This window comes from Eublepharis macularius, chromosome 8, assembly GCF_028583425.1.
Source record: "Eublepharis macularius isolate TG4126 chromosome 8, MPM_Emac_v1.0, whole genome shotgun sequence".
NCBI classification, from domain to species: domain Eukaryota; kingdom Metazoa; phylum Chordata; class Lepidosauria; order Squamata; family Eublepharidae; genus Eublepharis; species Eublepharis macularius.
The window spans coordinates 133,665,534-133,687,117 of record NC_072797.1 but is presented as its reverse complement, the minus strand read 5'-3'; positions in this window follow the sequence as shown (position 1 = coordinate 133,687,117).

Genomic DNA, 21,584 nt, shown 5'->3' with positions numbered 1-21,584 from the left:
GGTCCAATCCTCTGGTTCAAGAGAAAAGAACTTGGCTCCATTCCCTATGTGACAGCCCTTTAAATACTTGAAGAGGAGAAACAGACCCAGCTCCTTCAACCTTCCCCGATAGGACTTGAGCTCCAGAACTCCCCAGCCATCTTGTTCGCTTCCTTCGGACCCCTGCTGGCTTCTCAACAGCCTTCTGCAACGGTGGGGCCCCAAACAGAACACAACACTCAAGACTAAGCAGAGCCGCGTGAAGGGAAACTGTGACTCCACCGTGATCTGGACCGCAGGGGTGTGATGCTGCCCCCCCCCCGAACTGCCTCTCCTCCTTAGCTGCCTCCTCTCTCTGCTGACTTGCTTTCAGGGGATGGTCTACTAAGACCTCCGGTCCTTTTCTCATGCTCTGTTGCCGAGACAAGGCTCGTCCCTTCGAGAATGTTGCATTTAATTCTTTCTACCTAAATGCAGAACTGGACATTTCTCTTGGTTGAAATTCATTTGGTTAGTCTTAGCCCAGCTTTCCAGCCTGTCCAGATCTTCCTGAATCTCCTGCTGGATTAGCTCCCCCCCCCCCCGATCTAGTTTTGTCTGCACATTTTACGGAGCGCCCCCTCCATTCCCTCCCCCAAGCCATTTAAAGAGGTGTTAAGCAAGACAGGGCCCAGGACAGATCCCAGGGGCTCCTCCGTGTCTCCGGGCTCTGCTTAGAACGGAGGACTTCATAAGCCAGCACTTGGCACGGGGCCTGGAAGAAGGCCAGCGACCCTTTTTGCTACTCCACACAGGCCCCTCCCTCTGACGGGGGTCCCTCAGCTGGGAGGTTTCCCTACCTCGCTGGGTGCGGTCACATGAACCACTGCCGGGGAGGGGGGCTACCAGAGAGGAGGCTGGACCCCGTCTCTTAGCAACCGCCTCTGGGCCTGCCCTGTCATTCCCAGGGGGATAATGGCATTGATGACATCAGACATTGCTTGGCCTTCAGGAGAGGTTTTGCGCATTAAAAGCCAGCACTTAGAGGAGACAGGTTCCGGTCAAAATATGAACCACCCCACAGCTGTTTGCGTATTAAATGTATATACCTCCTTCAGTAGGAACTTTCCAAGTGCAGAATACCCTCGGAAGCCTTCTTCTGTCCCGTCACAAAGCCTCTGGAAGGTTCCGTGGCGCCCAGGGCCTTCCGGGGCCCATAAGAGCACCTCAGAGCTCCTGGCTGAAGCTTTGCTGTTTACGCTGTTTTGTGCCTCCAGACAAAGGGAAAGACTTGTTCTACTTCATGGAATGGAGTTTGCGAACCGCACCTTATTTACAACACAAGTTCCTTCGTGCAAGCAACAGCCATGCAATTTGGATCGGCCATCATATGAAGATCCTCCAGGAATCCCTCTTTTACCACAGGAGTCAATAGAGACAGAGTGTTGAATAGATTCCCCATGAATAAATATCGCTGTCACAGAGGGAAAATCCGAATCCCCAGGATCATAAATGAGAGGATTGGGAGGGGACGGAGTCTCCTCCCAAAGTCATCTGAAGTTTCCCCTGACGACCCCCCCCCCGTTTTCAAGCCTCCTCCTTCTCTTGCTGCCCCCTTATTCAGTTTAATGTTCCCTTCCTGCTTTCCTAACCCCGTTCTATTACACAGAGTTTGGGAGTGGGTCCTGTGCCGGCCGCTTGGGCACGAGGGGGAAAGGGCTGGGGATGAGCCCTGCAAACCGGCTGAAACCAGCAGAGACGAGGGAGAAAACCTTCTCCCTTTCAACACTGAAATAACCAGGGTGTTTCTAGAGCCGGCTTTGATTTCCTCTCCTGGTGAATTTCTTTCTGTCTCTCTAACACACACATGTACGTGTGCACATAAACACACCCAACTGCCTGAAGAGTCTTGGCTCGCGTTCTGGGCTCACTTCCTCCCACCGCCGATTCTGGAACACAGATCCCTCAATTGAAAGGAAAGGTCCTCAGCATTATTGTTCTGTTTGGTTCACATGCTGATGACAAAGAAAGGGGCATTGAAAGGGGGAGGGAAGGGGTGTTGCATTGAATCGGGGCGCGCTCATCCTACAGAGTCAGGGGATGAGTTTGGGGTTGGAGTCCGTTAATCAATCCCGTCCTGTGGCTCTCCTTCACGCCTCACAGACATGCTGTAGCCAGTCTACCGGATCAGAAATATTCACAGACTTGGAGAGAAATCTGCAAGAAATCTGCAAGGCAGGAAAAGTGTCTCTAACTTTGGTAGATGGATGTTTGATACACAAACCTGTTTAGAACAAGAGAAAAGAGCAGGAGACCAATAACACCCTGAAGGCTAACAACATTCACTGTAGATGCAGAGGAGTTAGCAGTGTTAGTCTGTGGTAGCAAAATCAAAAAGAGTCCAGTAGCACCTTTAAGACTAACCAATTTTATTGTAGCATAAGCTTTCGAGAATCAAGTTCTCTTCGTCAGATGCATGATACAGAGACTGGTCAAATATAGAAGAGGAGGGAGAGAAGGGGAGGAGAGAGAAGAGGCTATTAGGGGGGGAAAGGGGAGGGTGCAACCAAAACATTCCTTTGCTAGTATATGTAAACATCTCCTTTTGGTGTGTGGATCAGTTGGCTTCAAAGGAGCTTGCCCTGTTAGTTTGTAGCAGCCAAACAGCTAGACCATCCAATTCCAATGCAGTATGAGCCTTCGATAACCACAGCTCTCCTTGCCAGATGCATCTGACAAAGAGATCTGTGGTCCCCGAAAGCCCACGCCAGGTCCCACTGAGCTCCCCCAGACCCCGCCTCTGTAAAGGAAATCTGTTACCTGTGATAATGTGATAACCATTCATAGTCCCTATTCAGTCCCAGCTTGGCAGAGTCAAATTTGCGTATGAATTCTAGTTCAGCAGCCTCCCGTTGGATTTTGTTTTTGAAAGGTTTCTGTTGAACCACAGCGACCTTTAAGTCTTTGATGGAATGTCCTGGTAGATTGAAGTGTTCTCCCACTGGTTTCTGGACGTTTCCATTGCTAATGTCAGATTTGTGTCCATTTATTCTTTTGCGTAGAGGTTGGCTGGTTTGTCCAATGTACAGAGCAGAAGGACATTGTTGGCACATGAGGGCATATATCAGATTGGAGGATGAGCAGCTGTAAGAGCCAGAGACAGTGTAGTTGATGCCATTGGGTCCTGTAATTGTATTCCCTGGGTAGATATAGGGGCAGAGCTGGCATCTGGGTCTGTTGCAGGGCCTGGTACCTGTGCTGGTGACTCTGCTGGCTGATTCATGGTTGTGAGTGAGAAGTCGTTTAAGGTTGGGGGGCTGTCTGTAGGCAAGGAAAGGTCTTCCACCCAGGGCTTCTGAGAGAGAGGTATCATTTTCCAGGATGGGTTGTAGCTCGCTGATGATACGTTGGATGGGTTTGAGCTGGGAGCTATAGGTGACAACCAGTGGTGTTCTGTTGTTAGTTCCTTTAGGTTTGTCCTGGAGCAGACTGTTTCTGGGTACTAGTCTGGCCCTGTTGATTTGTTTCTTCACTTCATTTGGTGGGTACTGTAGTCTCAAAAATGCTTGTTGTAAATCTCTTAAGTGTGAGTCTCGGTCGAGAGCATTGGAGCAGATACGGTTGAAACGTAAGGCTTGGCTGTAGACAATAGACCGAGTGGGATGTTTAGGGTGGTAGCTGGAGGCATGTAGATATGAGTATCGGTCTGTTGGTTTCCGGTATAAGGTGGTATTTATTCGTCCATTATGTAGTTGTACAGTGGTGTCCAGGAAGTGTACCTGTTGTGTAGAGTGGTCCAGGCTTAGGTTGATAGTAGGGTGAAAGTTATTGAAGTCCTGATGAAATCTCTCAAGAGCTTCCTTCCCATGGGTCCAAATGATGAAGATGTCATCCAGGAATCTTAAGTATAGTAGTGGTTCCAGAGGATGGGAGCTGAGGAAGCGTTGCTCCAAGTCCGCCATGAATATGTTAGCATATTGTGGTGCCATGCGTGTGCCCATGGCTGTGCCATTAATCTGTAGATATAAGTTGTCACCAAATTCGAAGTAATTGTGAGTGAGTACGAAGTGACCAAGTTCAGTGGCGAGGTGTGCTGTGGTTTTGTCCGGGATGGTATTCCCTATTGGTGTATAAAGCCCCCACGTCCATGGTTGCTAGGATGGTGTCATCTGGTAGGTTGTCAATGGACTGTATTTTCCTGAGGGCAAACTCCTTTGAAGCCAACTGATCCACACACCAAAAGGACTGCTTCAATTTATCCCCTAGATTTCCACAGACATTTTTTGCCCTTAGTTTTCACTTTGGTCCCCCCTGTTTTACCCCAATCTTTTTCTGGAAGCCAATTTTAACTTGATTATTTCCCCTGTGTGCAAGGTCTCTTTTCATTTTGTTTGTCCCACCCACCTCCACCCACTTTTCGACTATTGGACATTCATCATCATTGAACCTCTCGCCCATCTTCCTTTCTCCTCTTCCTGGTTTTGTTTTTTTAGCTATTTTTTATCTAGTCCCTCTTTATTGTATCCCTTGCAGAGACGTAAGGAAAAAAGCCATAATCCTGTCATCGATGGAACAGGCTAGAGAGTATATATATTTTGAAATGAAAGCTGGGAATTCAGAGACTCTGCTGCATGTATTGTTACAACAGGAGGTGAATATATCACTATGAAAATGATGATTTTTAAAAAAAAAAGATTCCCAAAGCCCTGAGGGTCTGGGGTTGGGGGGGATTTCTGGCCCAACACCCACGGTGTGAAAAGAACGGAGCCACTGCTGCTCCAGCCTCCATCCCAACAGAGGCTTCTTTGGCTGGCTGGTGCTAGCCTCCATCTCCGAGCTCTGGGTCAGCCCAGGTGGAGCTCTCCAGCTTCGACTTAGGTATCGTTGGTGGAGCTGCCCCTCTTTTAGGCTTCCCCATACACAGGGCCGGTGCCAGAGTATCTGGCGCCTGAGGCCAGGGGGGGCAGCTTTAGGATTGCTACTGCCCCTTTGTGCGAGTGCACACAGAGAGCACGCGCGCACCTGGACTATGGGGCGGCAGGTGGCTGGGTGGGAGGGCTGAGAAGCTGCCACCCGAGCCAGGCATGGAGGGTGGCTGGGAAGGCGCACGTGTGTCCTCCTAGCCCTCTTGCTCCATTGCTCCACGCTCCACCCTGGACACCTGCCATGCCATGCTATGCATGGCTGCAGCTCCCAGCTGGGGGTGCGTGTTGGAGGCAGCAGCAGTGCAGGAGAGCTGGGAGGCTGCAGTAGCTGTGTGCCAGGCGTAGCAGGTGGCCAGAGTGGCACGCGGGCAGCTTCCCATCCTTCCCGGTCAGCCATCTGCAAGCTGCTGCCGCCAGCTCCTCGGCATGCTCCCTGCCCCCGGTGCCCCCTCCAGCGCTTCGGTGCTGGAGGCAATCGCGGGGGTTGCCTCAATGGAGGCGCCGGCCCTGCCCATACAGCCGTAGAGATGTTCACTTGCCATAATTCACTGGTAACATTATTAAGCATGAGCAAGTATGGTGAAGCATGCTTAGCAGCAGCAACTTAAGCCTTTTTGTTTCTAAAGTGGGAATTGCATTTCACTATTCTAGTGATCCCTAACTTGGTGACCATAGACAGCGGACACTTGCCAGTATAGTTCTTGGCACTCACTTGTTTCTTATCCAAAGCATCCCTTCTTCCAAGAAAAAAGCCGTTTCTGGCATTCCTCTGTTTCATTGGCATAGGACGTGCTTCAGAAGAGCCCGGGAGCATCTCTTTTGTGTCTACAAGGAGCACCCATGTGAAAACAGCCACCTGCACTTGTTCTTATGGCTCCCAGCTGGTAAGCCAGGGTGTACTTGACAAGGGTACGTGACCTTGTTAACCTGTGCTAAAGGACCACTGATACTATCTATCTCGGGACAGTGCAGAATTAACTGAATCCCATATGGAAGATAGAAGTCCTTAAGAGGGTGATATGGAGGGACCATCAACACTAGATGAATATAAGAGGAGTCTGTTCCTCACCAAACACCTGCCTGCGTGCATTTTTGCAGTACGTAAGTTGAGATAATGCCTTGACCTCGATAGCCCAGCTGAGCCTGATCGCAACAGATCACAGAAGCTAAGTAGGGCTGACCTTGGTTAGTAAATGGATGGGAGACCTTCAATGAAGACCATTGGAGAGGCAGGCAACAGCAAAACACCTCTGTTTGTCTCTTGCCATGAAAACCCCACAAGGGGTGGCCATAAGTCAGCTATGACTTGAGTGCACTCCCTACAACTAAGTTAAGATAATAGCTTACATGTGTATTTTGGACCCCACATATCTTGGATCATGCATCTGTGATGCAACATTCAAAAACATAATGAGGGAAGTCTGGAAGGAGGCAGCATGTAAAAGGCGTCTGCAAAACAATAGAGCTGAGCAAGGAGGAATCATGGGCGTGATGAGATGTGTACTGAGAAGACAATGTTTCACCAAGGGGTTATTTATTGTTCATGGCTGGAAGACCAGCATACCAGACTCACAGGGCTTTTTTTCTGGGAAAAGAGGTGGTGGAACTCAGTGGGTTGCCCTCAGACTCCTGTCCAGGTGAACATGCCCCACTGTTTAATTCAAGGCCCAATGTGCAGTAAAAGAGTCTGAACAAGGGAGATACTTTCCTTCTGCCGTTACTAGCTCAATGCCTAAGGAGCCAGTGGCTCAGGTTTTTATATATTAATTCTAGACTACAGCCACGTGTGGTTGAATAATGCACTGTTGTTGCACCAGAGCGATCATTTGCAAGCGGTCTCATGATTGCTATAGCTCAAGGATACCACAATATCCCATTATGTACGGATGTTTCATTTGAAATGGGTGCTGGAGGAGAGTTTTGTGGATACCGTGGATGGCCAAAAAGACCAATAAGTGGGTACTGGATCAAATCAAGCCTGAATTTTCCCTAGAAGCAAAAATGACAAAACTGAGGCTATTGTACTTTGGTGACATCATGAGAAGACAAAATTCTCTGAAAAAGTCAATAAGGCCAGGAAGAGTGGAGGGCTGTAGGAAAAGAGTAAGACCCAAAACGCGATGGCTTGACTCCATCAAAAAACCGACGTCCTCCGATTTGCAGGATCTGAGCAAGTTCTGTTCTGGAGGTCTTTCATTCATAGGGTTGCCATAGGTCAGAGGTGACTTGATGGCACATAACACAACGTGGATGGGTAACCCTAAGCAGTGGTCTACCTAAAAGCAGTAAGGGAACGTGGACTGAGCGCCAAGACACTGCTACAAGTTTAGAAGGAGCACGGATCCAGATGGGGTGAAACCCAGAAATCACGGAGAATAAGCAGAATTCAAGCAATTGTAGCCTCAAGCTTTTACAACGCTACAAAATATTTAAAAGCCTCCCAAACAGTCAGCTATTTCAGCTATCTGCAGTCTGCAGCTGTTTCACGCAAGAAGGGAGACAAGAGGCCAAAGAGGTAAAGCCGCAGAGAAAGCAAGAAGAAAACAGCGATTGGATTTGTGAGGATCCAGGAGGACAGAGCATCTGAGCAGCAAATACCAAAAGGAGAAGACAAGACTTGACATAATCCTGCAGCTACGTGTGTATGGTGTGATGCAACAACAGAGGCAAGGCATCCGAACAACAGAAGCAAGGCATACAAACGACATCGCAGGACAGGGTTTTGCCAGATTCTGGTCACATCACAGGAAAAGGGGCAGAATTCTGAAAGAATGTTTTCTTTCTGAGCTGGGAAAGAGGGAGGGGAGAAGGTAGAAGATCAGATTTATACCTTGATGGGAAAAGTAGACATCTGGTCCTCAGAAAAGCTGTAGAAGGGGGGAGGTCTTTAGACAGTGGTGCGTTTGAATCCTGTCTTTGTAATTTAAACCATTTGCATTGCCCACCAAAGGGCCCCCTCTCTCCACTTCCTTGTTCTGGGTCGGATCAGGAAAGAGAGGGGCTTTGGGTGGGCAATGCAAGTGGTTTAAATTGTGTCTTGATATGCTTCCGTGGTGGGTGAACCTTTGCTGGGGAATATGGCCCCTTCCCGGCATGAAGCTACGCTGCTAAAGCTGGGGGGCATTAGTTGCCGCCCTGGAAGGAGGGAGGCAGCACCAGCCCTTCCTTCCACTCCAGGGTTGGGCTGGGAGGACGGAGACAAGGGCCTCGGGAGGCTGCTCCGCCCTGCCCAGCCGCCGTTGGGAAGAGTCGCCCGGCCTGAGCAGAGCAAGTTTCTCTTGCTTCTGTAATTAAGACTTGTATTTGCCGTGGTATGTAACCTTTGGACTGTATTTCGATCGCATTGTACATCTGATGTTTTCATTAGGAACGTTTGCTGTCTGACGACGCTCTTGCCAAAGACCCGAAACAGGAGTTAAGCTGCCCTGTTGAGCGTCGGGCTGCGACTTCTTGCGGAAAGTCCCACAGCTTCACTACGTTCTCCCGTCAGCGGAGAGGTCTCCAGTACTTCGGACGGAGACGGCACCGGGAGGAGCAAGAAGGATTACCTATTTCGACTTGAGACGTTCTCGTCTGCTGGACATCTGCCTTTTTTGTACTTATTCCATTCTTGAGCACTTGGCACTTTAATACACTATAAATTGTGTAAATTGGTGGTGCTGAGTGTAATATTGTTGGTCCTTAGACTGATTCGCTGTAGGTTTAGTATTGGTATTAGAAGCAGAGCAGGTGGCAATGTCGTCCCCTGCCTTAACCCAGGTGGTATTAGTGGTGGAGGAGGTGGCAGTGCCCACCTCGTGCCTTCACCTGGCTGGGATCAGGGGCAGAGCAGGAGGCAATGCCTGCTACCAGAATGAGCCACTGAGCAGGCGGCAATGCCCAGCTGGGATCATGCTCGGAGCAGGCAGCGATGCCTGCCCCCTTCACCCAGCCGTAGTCAGGCACAGGACAGGAGACAATGCCTCTGCCTTTACCCGGCATGGAGCAGGCATGGAGCAGGTAGCAAAGCACACCACCCCTCCACGTGGCCGAGATCAGGCCGATCAGGCATGGAGCAGATGGCAATGCCCACCGCTCTCCTTCACTGGGATCAGTGATGGAGGAGCAGCGAATGCCTGCCTGCCCGCCTTCTACTTTCTAGAGCCCGTTGTATCCCCCCCCCCTCAAAACAGGGTTTGTTGCTAGTTCAAACATGATATGCCTAATACAGAAATGATGTCTATCATTTGGGATGCTTATAAAAATGACACGGAATGAACTGAGCATTTACTGCCGATAACATTATACAGCAGATACAGTTGCTAACATGCCAGCAGAGGAGACCTGGTTTTCAATACTTTTGGCACCAGTGTTACCGCTAATGTGAGCAACTGAGCAATTACTCACAGCTTCTGACTCCTCTGCTCACAGCTTCTCGGCTGAAGCTCCCAGGTGCGAACTCCCAGGTGGCCCCGCCCTCCCCCTCTGCCGGCACCTGCGGGCAGGCCCAATAGGGAGGGAACCTCCACCTGCTGTGGCTGGCTTGGCCTCAAGGCGGGGCTAGAGAGCTCCTCCAACTGGCTTTCTGGCTGAGGAACGGAGAGGAGCCGAGCGATGGAGCCCGGCCTGACCAGTGCAGCATGAAACCGCTGGGATTTCCTCAGTCGTGGGGAGGGGAGGCGAGGCGAGGAGGGAGCACCTCAGCTGCCGCCACGGGGAAGGCGTCGTTTGGCCTCAGCACAGAAGGAGTCCCGCAAGAAGGATGTCGAGCAGAGGAAGGAGGGCGGAGGGCTGGGCTAAGCGCTCATCGCGCCCGTGCCCACCGATGGCCAGAGGAGGAGGAGGAGGAGGAGAAGGCCCATGGGGTGCTGAAGGAAGATAACTGAGCTTTGTTGTTGATGAGGCCTCCTCCAAAGTGACTTTTACAGCCTGGAATGCCGACTCGGCCACGAATCGGATCTGGCTGCCCCGCCTCGGCAAGCTGAGCGTCTCCATCTAAGTGGAATCACTGGAGGTAGACTGGAGTAACTCTGCTTAGGATCGTGCAGTTGGGGGTTGATTTCAGCATGGCCGCTTGGGGGCTGGCTCCAGCTTGGCTCTCTCCTTTTCTTTTTCAAAGGCTACTCCTTCTCTGTAGGATCACAGGATCACAGCCATTCTTCGACCCCCACCCCACCCCACATCTGTATCTGAAGCTAAAGGGAGCTTCCAAGGGCAGCTGGCCCTGACTTGCCTTCTCTCCTGCTGCGGAAGCCGAGGGGAATCGGCTTCCCCTTGTTCACGGGGGAATCCATAGGTGCAGAATCAAGCAGGAAGCCTTAAAGATTTTGCAGGGTTTGAATCCAGCGGCACCTTAGAGACCAACAAGATTTTCAGGATAGGAGCTTTCCAGTGTCTTAAAGGCTGATACCCGGAAAATCTTGTGGCACCCGTAAGACTTACAAAATCGGTGGTAGGGTCTGAGCTTTCGTGAGTCACAGCACACATCTTCAGATACCATCTGGATCTCCCTCCCTGAAAATCTTGTGGGTCTCTAAGGTGCTACTGGATTTCACTCCTGCTGTTCTACTGCAGACCAGGAGGGCCACCAAACGGAAACTCTTTTGGTGCTTCAAAATCTCCTCCTTCGCTTTGTCCAAAACCAGGGGTTACCGGCCAGCTCCAGAGGTGTCAGTTTTGAGCCTGTTCACATTAACAGGCTTGCAACCTGCCGACGGGCTCAGTTTTAAGGCATCCTAATAATGACAGATCGAAGCATTCTAGAAATGTTTCCTCCTGTCACCCTGACTTCTTAAAGTTTAAATCGTATTTCGCTTGTGAGCCACCTCATGCAGCTCTCCTTACAGGTGGTCCATAAATACTTGCAGGAAAAATCAGTTTCCAACCCTGTCTTTGCACGTCCTGTCCCTCTGAGCTGCAACACTGCGCAGCTCTTGTTTATTTGCCCCAGCAAACTGGCCAGTGGACTTCAGGCTATTGGAGTTGCATGCACAAAAGAACTAGTCTACAGGTGCCTTCAAGACTCACGTTTATTTCAGCGTGAGCCTCGGTGAGTCACTGCTCACTTCTTCGGATGTGGAAATCCAACTGAGAACCCTTCGTATGGGACAGGGCGGGCAGGGCGGGGATTAAGATCAAGGATGGATTCTGTCCTGAGTCTTTCAGGGGCAGATTCATTACGTGGGGAAAAGAAAACGCAAGAAGGATTCTCAGGCTGATTTCCATAACACAGAAATGATGATATCTGCAGAAGTCCGCCCTGACTTACGAAAGCTCATCTTGAAATGTATGTGCTAGTCTTTGAAGAAGCATTTTTCCTTATTGAGGCTATAAACAATAACATAAAAGCTATAGACAATAAACATAGAAGATTAAAAAAACACCACCTTCTAAAAAAAGACACACTAACAATACATAAACAAGGAAAAGAAAGAAAAAACTAAAACTAAGCTACAATTTGAGTTGTAATTTTCTCTGCAATAAATATGAATCGTTTTCAAAGTCTTACTTATTTTAAGTTAAGCATAAGTTTTCTAAGTTTTTTCTATTGTTCATGATTCGTAATCCATAAATCCAGATATCATCAAGTCCCGATTATCTATTTCATGCAAAAAATCTATTCACCGTTTCCATTCAGTCAAAAACGGAATCAATAATAGATATGATGTAATCGATTTATTTTCCACACATTGTTATTGCATACTTTTGTTTATTACATACATTGAATTGAATTGAGATAAGAGTGGCTTCAATTACATACTTAGAGAGCCCGTGTTTTCTGCCGTTCCTTTTAAGACAGTTTGGGGTACTGGTTAACAGTGGTGGGGCTCTAATCTGGAGAACTGAGTCTGAATCTGCACTCTTCCACTTAAAGCCAGCTGGGTGACCTTGGCTCAGTCACAGCTTCTGGGAGCTCTCTCAGCCCCACTCTTTGTACACTGCTCTGAGTGGGCGAATACTTGACAGAGATGCTTTAGGCTGATCCTGCACTGGGCAGTGGGTTGGACTAGATGGTCTGTATGACCCCTTCCAACTCTATGATTCTATGATTCTAAGTTGTCCTGACGGGTGGTATCTAAATCGATGATGATGATGAAGATGATGATGATGATGCAAGGTTTTCAAAGGTGTTGGCCCACCGTCCCCAGCAGTACCTGCTCTGCTGGGGAGGATCCCACCAGGCTTTCAGGCCAAGGCCTTCCTTAGGCCTGGTTTCAGGACTCCTGTTAACGGGATGTGCAGGGATTGAACTCATGGCTTCCTATTCTTGCATTACTGCTCAGTTTTGTATTATGCTTCAGATACCCATTTCAATCCATGCTGGGCCCACAGATGTTTTATTGCTGCAGATATTAGAGCTCTGCTTTCTGGAAGGTCTCCAAGGAATACGGCGTAGTGATGGGAAGGGGGCAGAGTTCAGGGTTGGACTGACCTTTCTCCTCGCCTTTGGAGTCCTTCGTGCTGGGCAGGAGGGGCCACTGGTCTGACTCTGGTGTTTTCGTATATTGATCTGCTTTTGCTTCCCGAAGGACCCCCGGATTCCATGCCCATCCTCATCTCCTGGCTGAAGGAAGGAGGCCTCTTTCTCCAGAGCTCTACAGAAGGGGCTCCATCAGCAGGCAGCTGCTTAGACGTGGGAATCCCTTTCTGGGAACTGCAGCTAAGGTGCACAATCGAACTTTCCCTCCCCCTGCCCATTTCTCTTTGACTCCCTTTGATGAAGGTGCTGATCTCCCTCTGCCCAGGCGGGGGACAATTCTCTGCAGGGCAGCTCTCGTGGAAGGAGGCAGGTGTTGATAAATTGCCAAGGCACAGAAGACCGTGAGATGTGCTGCTTTTCTCTCTCTGCCCAGGCTGAAGACAATTATCTGCAGGACAGCACAGTTTAATAGAGGCAGGTGTTGGTAAAGTCCTCCAGGCATAGAGGAGAAAGAGTTTAGATGCTGGTCTCTCTCTGTCCAGGCTGGAGACAATTCTCCCCACAGTACCACAGTTTGAAGGAAGCAGGGGTTGTTAAAGTGATCGAGGCTCTGAGGATGCTGGGCGGACATGCTGGTCTCTCTCTGCCCAGGCTGGAGACAATTCTCCTTATGGCAGCACAATTTAGTAGTGGCAGATGTTGGTAAAGTCCTCACTCGTCACGGCAAGTCTCCTCACGGCAGCACAGTCTGAAGAAAGCAGCTCTTGGTAAAGTGCTCCAGCCACAGAGGAGGCAGAGGAGATGCCGGTATCTGTCTACATAGGCTGCAGACCATTCTCCTCATGGCAGTGCAGTTTGAAGAAGGCAGCTCTTGGTAAAGTGCTCCAGGCACAGAGGATGCTGGGCTGAGATGTTGGAACTCTGTGCCCAAGATGGAGACTATTCGCCTCACGGCAGCGCAGTTTGAAGAAGGCAGCTGTTGATAAAGTTCTCAAGGCATGGAGGAGGCTGGGCTGTGATGCTGGTCTTTCTTGGCCCAGGCTGGAGACAATTCTCCTCACGGCAGCGCAGTTTGAAGAAGGCAGCTCTTGGTAAAGTGCTCCAGGCAGAGTACGGTGGGCTGAGATGCTGGTCTCTCTCTGCCCAGGCTGGAGACAATTCTCCTCACGGCAGCACAGTCTGAAGAAAGCAGCTCTTGGTAAAGTGCTCCAGCCACAGAGGAGGCAGAGGAGATGCCGGTATCTCTCTACATAGGCTGCAGACCATTCTCCTCATGGCAGTGCAGTTTGAAGAAGGCAGCTCTTGGTAAAGTGCTCCAGGCACAGAGGATGCTGGGCTGAGATGTTGGAACTCTGTGCCCAAGATGGAGACTATTCTCCTCACGGCAGCGCAGTTTGAAGAAAGCAGCTGATGTAAAAGTGCTCCAGGCAGAGTATGGCGGGCTGAGATGCTGGTCTCTCTCTGCTCAGGCTAGAGAGAATTCTCCAAACGGCAGCACAGCTGTTGTTAAATTGCTCCAGTCACAGAGGAGGCAGAGGTGAGAGGCAGGTCTCTCTCTGCCCAGAATGGAGACAATTCGCCTCACGGCAGCACAGTTTGAAGAAGGCAGCTGTTGGTAAAGTTCTCCAGTCACAGAGGAGGCTGGGTTGAGATGCTGGTCTCTCTCTGCCCAGACTGGAGACAATTCGCCTCATGGCAGCACAGTTTGAAGAAGGCAGCTATTGGTAAAGTTCTCCAGTCACAGAGGAGGCTGTGCTGAGATGCTGGTCTCTCTCTGCCCAGGATGGAGACAATCCGCCTCATGGCAGCACAGTTTGAAGAAGGCAGCTGTTGGTAAAGTTCCCCAGGCTTGGAGGAGGCTGGGCTGAGATGCTGGTCTCTCTCTGCTCAGGCTAGGGAGACTTCTCCAAACGGCAGCGCAGCTGTTGTTATATTGCTCCAGTCACAGAGAAGGCATAGTTGAGATGCTGGTCTCTCTCTGCCCAGGCTGGAGACAATTCTCCTCACCGTAGCGCAGTTTGAAGAAGGCAGCTGATGGTCAAGTGCCTCAAGCACAGAGGAGGCTGCGCTGAGATGCTGGTCTCTCTCTGCCAGGCTGGCTCTGCCCAGAATGGAGACAATTCTCCGCAGGGCAGCGCTGTTTGATAGAGGCAGATGTTGGTAAAGTGCCTCAAGGCAGAGGAGGCAGCGCTGAGGTGGAGGTTGCTGCCTGCGCCTGCTGGAAATGGTTGTCCTACTGCCGCCTCTCTGGTGGAGCCCGACGGAGGGCGCCGAGGAGTGAAGGCAGAGCTGAGCAGCTGGTCTCTCAGCGCAGGAGTGAGGAGCCGCTCTCGATGGCTCCCAGAGAGGCTCGCTTTCAGGTGCTTGTGGTATGTGAAATGTTCAGTCTGCAGTCTGCTGGGATTGCCCACGAAGACACTCATGCTTCAGAAAAGCCACAAAAGAGTTCTGGCTGCGGGAAAATGTTTCAGTAACAAACCCCACTTTGGATAGGACCTAAGGGGACCCCGTGGAAGTCTTTTGCCTGTGGGAAAACTTTCAACCTGAGCTCCGTCCTCATTCAGCACTTGACCGCCCACCGGGTAGAGAAATATAGAGTTACCATTCCGCCACTCGGACTCAGGATTTTCCCCTTCCAGCCTCCGTCCGCTGCCACCTCTCACCTGAGCGGTGGAGGGAGAGGCACACGAAACAGCTCACAAGCCCCCGGAGCACCTCCCAGGGCTCTCCGGAACATTTCCACGTCGCGCTGGGCTTGATGTCATGCCCAGCGTGACTCGGCAGTGCAAGGTTGCCCCACGGCCTGTTTGATAACAATAAGCACCCGAGATTCTATCAGGGCCCTGTTTTTTCTGAATTGGCCGCGGGATAACCTGTTGCTTCTGCAGTGCGCAGACATGACATCACTCTCTGCGCAGTGCAGAAGTGTGGGGTCCCACTGGGGCCAATTCGATAAAAGTAGGCCTCCAGAATGAGATTGGAGGCCCATTTTTACCCAATTGGCTCCGGCATGACCCATTGCTTCAGCGTTGTGCCAGAAATGATGATATTTCCAGCTCAACGCTGAAGCGTGGGGTCCCACTGGGGCGAAGTTGATCAACATAGGCTCTTCAGACTAGATTGGGGGTCCTACTTTACCTTATTGGCCCCAGTGTGACCGGTCATTTCCCCGTCCCGCTGGGAACGACGTCATTCCCACCGTGAAGGGGAAAGGCTTTGTCACGCCAGGAGATGATTTGATAAAAATCAGCCTCCAAGACTTGATCAGGGGCCTATTTTTAACAGATCGTCCCCTGGTGTGACCTGTCGCTTCTCCGTCGTGCTGGGACATCGTTCCCAGCATGACGCAGAAGCATTCGGAAGCACACATGCTCTCTGCGCGCATGCAAGGGGAGTACTTCCGCTGCACCCTCCTTCTCCCCTCCCCTGCTCTGAGCCGCAGGGCACTTGGCAACCCTAGAGAAAAGCCATCCCAAATGGCCAGATGGAAAGCCTCAGTCACCACTCCGATCTGAACTCACCCCTGAGAATCCACTCTGCAGAGAGCCGCCATCACTGTCAGATTATGGGAAGCCAGAAATCGCACATCCTTAATCGCCAGCAAGAATAACTGTTTTAAATCTTTGGGGGCTTTAAAGTCCTATTGGACTTTACTGAAGCATTGAAACAGCAAGTCTGCTGTTTGGTCTGCTAGCTTGCTATTTTTTACTTTTCTGGGGAGGCGGAGTGTGTCTTGGAGTGGGGCTGTGGCTTGGAGTGGGCACTTTTAGTGCCCGCCTGGTCCTTGCCAGGGAAGGGGTGGGCACCTGGTCTGGCACAGGGGTGGGTATCCCCTCTGAACAGGGAGGGGAGCTATTGGGCCGTGTGCCTCTGTTAGAGGCCCACAGTTGTGGCGTTTTTTCCTCTCTGTCTGGTAAATCCCCGTTGGGGGTGGGAGTGGATTTGGAGGGGGCAGCGGATGGATCGGCAGTCCGTGATTGGCTGCTCCTGTGTGTGCCACTCACAGAGGGCTCAAGGGCTGCCAATGCAGGATTGGTGGGTGGTGCTGGGAGTCTCCAGGCGATTCCAGGGGATTCAGGATCCTCCAGTTAAGGGTGAAGCTGGTTCAGGTAACGAGATGGAGGAGGAAGAAACCAAGGGTGAGGTTTAAAATATTACAGGATGAGAAAACAATGAGGAGAACGGGCTGTGCCAAACTTTAAGTTATATCACCAAGGGGCAGCCCTGGCTTGGATGTCTGACTGGATTATGATGAATCCGCGTAGCAGACGTATCCAGCTGGAGACAGAGAGTGCCAAGGAAGGGATCCACAACTATCTACGGCTCAAGAAATCACTGAAATCTATTCAAAAACAGGATGGGACTAAGTCCATACTAAGAGATGGACTCCTTAAAACATGGTTTCAATGTAGAAACAGACCGAGCCCGCCAATTTCCCCCTTGATGTCGCCCGGAAATGCATTCTATGATGCAGCCACCAGAAGCAGAATCCATCAGCCCAGCTATGAGTCAACGACTGATGAGAAAGGAAATATCGGGCAAGGAAGTCAAGCTCAACATAGATATATTCCAGGACTGACGTATCGCCAAACGAGTCGAGGCTCAAAGAGCAATGTAAGAAACAAGGCTGTTAATTAAGGGGGGAAACTGAATGGGAACTATGAATATCTGGAGATCTGAAACATCTCCTAGGGAAAATTCATAAAATATGATTGTAACACCACACAGAAACGGAGCAAGTCAAAACCTGTAAGATAAAATGGATGGAAAAATTGGGAGAAACTATTACGATGAACCTACGGGAAGATCTGTGGACCAGGGATATAACATTTTCAGCCCGTCAATTACTAAGAGAAAACTGGTATAAAATGTTTTTCAGATGGTATATATCTCCTAAAGACGTTGCACAAATTACTAAGTGCCAATGCTGGAAATGTCAGTGCACGGATGCAACGTCTTACCACATGTGGTGGACCTGTAAGAAAGAGCAAAAATATTGGATAAAGAAAATGCACAAGGAAATGCAGAAGATTTTGAAAACGGAGATTTGCGTGGAATCCAAAAAACATGTCATTAAATATCCTACGAAATAATCTCAGAAAAGAGCCAGGAGACCTCGTTCGCTACATGCAACAGCGGCTAGAGTGCGCGATGCAGTGAGATGCCTCTCCTGAAGTGTCAGAGGGGATAGAGAAGGTGCATGAATACGACGCAAGGGCCCAATCAACTGCTTGTGTCCCCAAGAGCTCAAGAATGGGACGTGGGGGGAAATGGAGAGATTTCTTTGATTACTTAGCCCAGAACTAATATTAATTAAGGGAACTTAGCATCAAGATAAAGGGATGGCACACAGGAAAGGATTGGTGAAATAGTTGATACTACCTTTTGTAGATACCATGGGACATGTTTTTTGCACTGGCCCCTCTATAAAGCTCAGACGATTCTTTCAATTATAAACAGAGCTGACACAGTGAGGGACAGTGCATGCTTAGATAATCTATTAAAAGATGAATCTTTAGCCACTACTAAGGCAACAGCTAAATTTTGTGCGATGGTGATCAAATTACGCAACAAACACCAACTAGGCGTATTTGAGCTGTAACTCAGACCACTTTAGGAGGTTACCATATGGTGGCTGTTTAAGACCTCTGCTTCCTAATTTTTAAGTGTTTACGCGGGGCTATATTTATATTTATGATAATTGTTGTAAGAGATGTGATATATGCTAATTAGATTTTATAATATTTATATTTGTACTCTTTTAACTGACGTTTTAACTTGTATAATTTTTAACAAATAAGGGAATGTCTTATTTTACTAGTTTAAAGCTCGTTTTGAACCGAAATAAATTCAGTACCCAAGAGCTCAAGAATGGGACGTGGGGGGAAATGGAGAGATTTCTTTGATTACTTAGCCCAGAACTAATATTAATTAAGGGAACTTAGCATCAAGATAAAGGGATGGCACACAGGAAAGGATTAGTGAAATAGTTGATACTACCTTTTGTATAAGTAAGGAGAGGAAGGAGATTTACTATACAACTAAGTTTTATCAACTGAATTCAATTTTAAATGTAGTGCCTGTTTGTTAGAATTTAGTTACAGAGATATTATTTAAGTTAGTATAAGTCTCAAATTAATTTCAATTACTGCCTGAATAAGGTTTATTATGCATTTTTATTGTTATATCTAATCTTTTCTTTTAAAGAAAATGTTAAAAAACACCCCAACTCTATTTATTCTTGTGGACAATTAAGGGTGTATGATTTCTGGCTTCCCACAGTCGGGACAGGTTTATGGCTGTGTAGATTCTCTGAATTTATAGTGGGTGAAGGTTTCCGTACAATCCCTGCATTTGGGATGGATTCTCTCCCGCGTGGGGTCTAATGTGCCCGAGAAGGAGCTTTTTTAAGGAAGGACCTTGAATGGTCCTTTTGCCACAGGCAAAAGACTTAACAGGGTTTGTTTCTTGTGTGCCCTCTTGGGACCTGGGATTGGTTCCTGAAACATTTTCCTGCAGTCGGAACTCCTGTGTGGCTTCTCTAAAGCATGCGTGTTTTCGTGGGCAATGACAGCGGATGGCACACTGAACCTTTTCCCATACCACAAGCGCTTGAAATGGCTTCTCTGCACAGCCTTGCCTGGCCTGCGAAAGAAACCAGAAAGGGAAGATTTTAGTCCACTGGTCCAACCTTCGGCATGCCATGTTCCTTCAGGGAACCACGCCCCTGTGAAGATGCCTACAGTCAGAGGAAATGGTGCCAGGTCATTGGCCGGCCGAGGAATGAATGAGGGACTGCCCCCTCCCCCACCACTTGTCTCTCAGGACAAACCCCAAGCGGACCGGGTTCATCCAGGTCAGCAGTGGCTGGCCGGCAGGGAAGGGTCTTTGTGAAGAGCAGCTCCCGGAGCTCCTCCAGGAGAAAACCTGGGCTTGAAGCTGGGGCAGCAATCATGGCTCTTTCCTCCTTCTTTACCCTCATCACAAGAACGCAGTGAGGGAGGGCACAGAGAGAGATGGTGTGACGGGCCCAAGGTCACCCCATGTGCTTCTCCATTGCCGGTCTGGCAAACTAAGCCATACTCCACAGTCGAAGGGAAGCAGCAGCCCTTTCCTCTTCTTTGCCCCCATGGTTCCCTTCTTTGTTCCCTTTCTTGGGGTTTCGTGGTTGGGAAAGCTTCTTTTTACAGTAACAACAGCACCAAAAATAGCCCTCATTCTCAGATCCGTGCAGGACCCTGCCCGAGAGAGGCACTTTCTCTCTCTTTCTTCGTTTTCAGGGGGAGAGCTGCAAAGGGGCCAGGACTCAGGTGACCAACTGCTTGGAGGAAAAAGCTGTTTCCTCCAGTCGTGTTGGCAACCCTCCTCAGCAGCTGAGCCTCAGCTTTGCATGCCAAAGTCGAGATCGCTCTCCGGGTCTCCTTTCCCAGGAGAGGACGGCTTCTTTCTTCCTTCCCACCTCCCAGAGGGCGAAGACAAAGAGGCCTTTGCTAAGGGGGCCAGGCAGCACCAGGAGACCGCTTGCTCAAGGGCAGGCGACACCGAGGACCCTTTTTCTCACAGAAACCAAAGCGGGTCCCTCTTTGGCCTGGGACAGGTCTGTTGTGTCAAGGGTCAGGTTCAGATATCGGGCTGAAGAGAGGGAAGGGGGCTTGGGGGCTGCCATGGACATAGGAAAAATTCAAGGGGGGGGGCTTGCAGGGGAGCAGCAGTCCTTTGGGCTCGTTCCCTGCTTCTCGGGAGGTGGCTGTCTTTATAACCCCCCCACCCATTCTGCTGGGAAATGGCCTTACCTGCTGGTCAGAGGAGGAGTTGGAGTTCAGGGGGGACATTGCTGCTGTTACGATAGTCGATAGCGACTAACGCAAGTCCCGCCCTGAGTTCTCTTTCCTGTAGATGTGAACCAAAAAGACCCCGGATCACCCCAATTCATCTTTTCCCATCACATCGGGAGGGGGCTGCTTCCACTCACCCACCCACCCTGAAGGCCCCTCGCCAGGTCGACCCACTTGCTCACCTCCTCCTCGTCATCCAAAACTGCCTGGGCCTGGCCGAGGAGGGAGAGGACCACGAAGGCGGCTCCCTCCCTCACCCAGTCCGGGCCCAGGCAGACGATGAAGTCCCAGCAGGCCAGGAGGCATTGTGAGAGCTGCTCCTCACTCAGGCAGGCCTGGAAGTGCTGCAAAGAGAAGTCCCCCTCAGCGGCGGCTCACTCTCTCCCGGACACAAGGGGAGTGGCCTGGACACCTGACCCTGCGGAGCCCCCCCCCCGGCTTGGCCTCCCCACCTCTGCCTAGCCCCCTTTCAGCAGAGAGACCAGAAGTTCCCCCTCTCATCCCGCTACGCTCCGGAGGGCGAGGGAAATGGAAAGCCAGGTGTCATCGGAAGGGGAAGAAGCGTGGAAAGGGTGAGTCCTGACTGCAAGCGAGGGGAGGCCTGTGTCTCTTGGCACCGCTGGCTAAAGAATTCCTGGCCGTGACTGTCAGGCTTTCTGGAGGGGAAGGGCAGAAGGACCCCATTCGCCCGGGACCCTCCCTTCTCAAGAGAGCTGTCTTGGAAAAAGACCCCTGCCAGCACCGCCACAACGTTCTCCTTACCTTTCCCATAGAGATGACATTCTGGTACTGGGACCTCCAGGCCTGCCCGTCCTCTGCCTTCCACCTCAGGCGGCGCCCCCTCCGGCCCAGCCCTGGCAGGAAGAAAGCTCACGTTCAGCCTCGGCTGCCCTGACCGGCACAGCTTCCCGTCCTTCTCCTCTGGGTCTCTGTCTCTCTCTCTCCCCCCCCATCTGAGCCCCCTCCCCTCCAGCCCCCCTTTCTCCCTGACTCCCTCCTGAGTTGCTGTCGCAGAGCTCTGAGGCAAGACTCGAGAAATGCAAGGGCTGCGAGGGGCGCGTGAAGGTTCCCCTTCCGTGTGGGCTCAAGGGGTGGGGTCTTGGGAGGAAGCGTGTCGGGGAGGGTCCTGGCTCTGCTACTGTGCATGGAAAGAGCCACATGTTTGGAAGATGCATCCTTGCAGAAGGGGCATTGAAGTCCATGGACAGGAAGGGAAACTGCAAGCACAGTTGGTTGAGCGATCTCAAAGGTCAGCTGGCCTCCTCCATCCCTGTTCACTTACCCTTCTGGCCCAGCAAGCTGTCATAAAGCTGGCCCACGGACTCCCTGGCTTGCTCCCGAATCCGGGGTTCGGGATCCACCAGGGAGAGGGCCAGCGGGGCCAGAAGGTGGCCGATGTCGGGCTCGAAGAAGTCCTAGAGGGAGGGAAAAGAAGAGGCGTCTTTTCCAACCCACAAAGAACCCTGG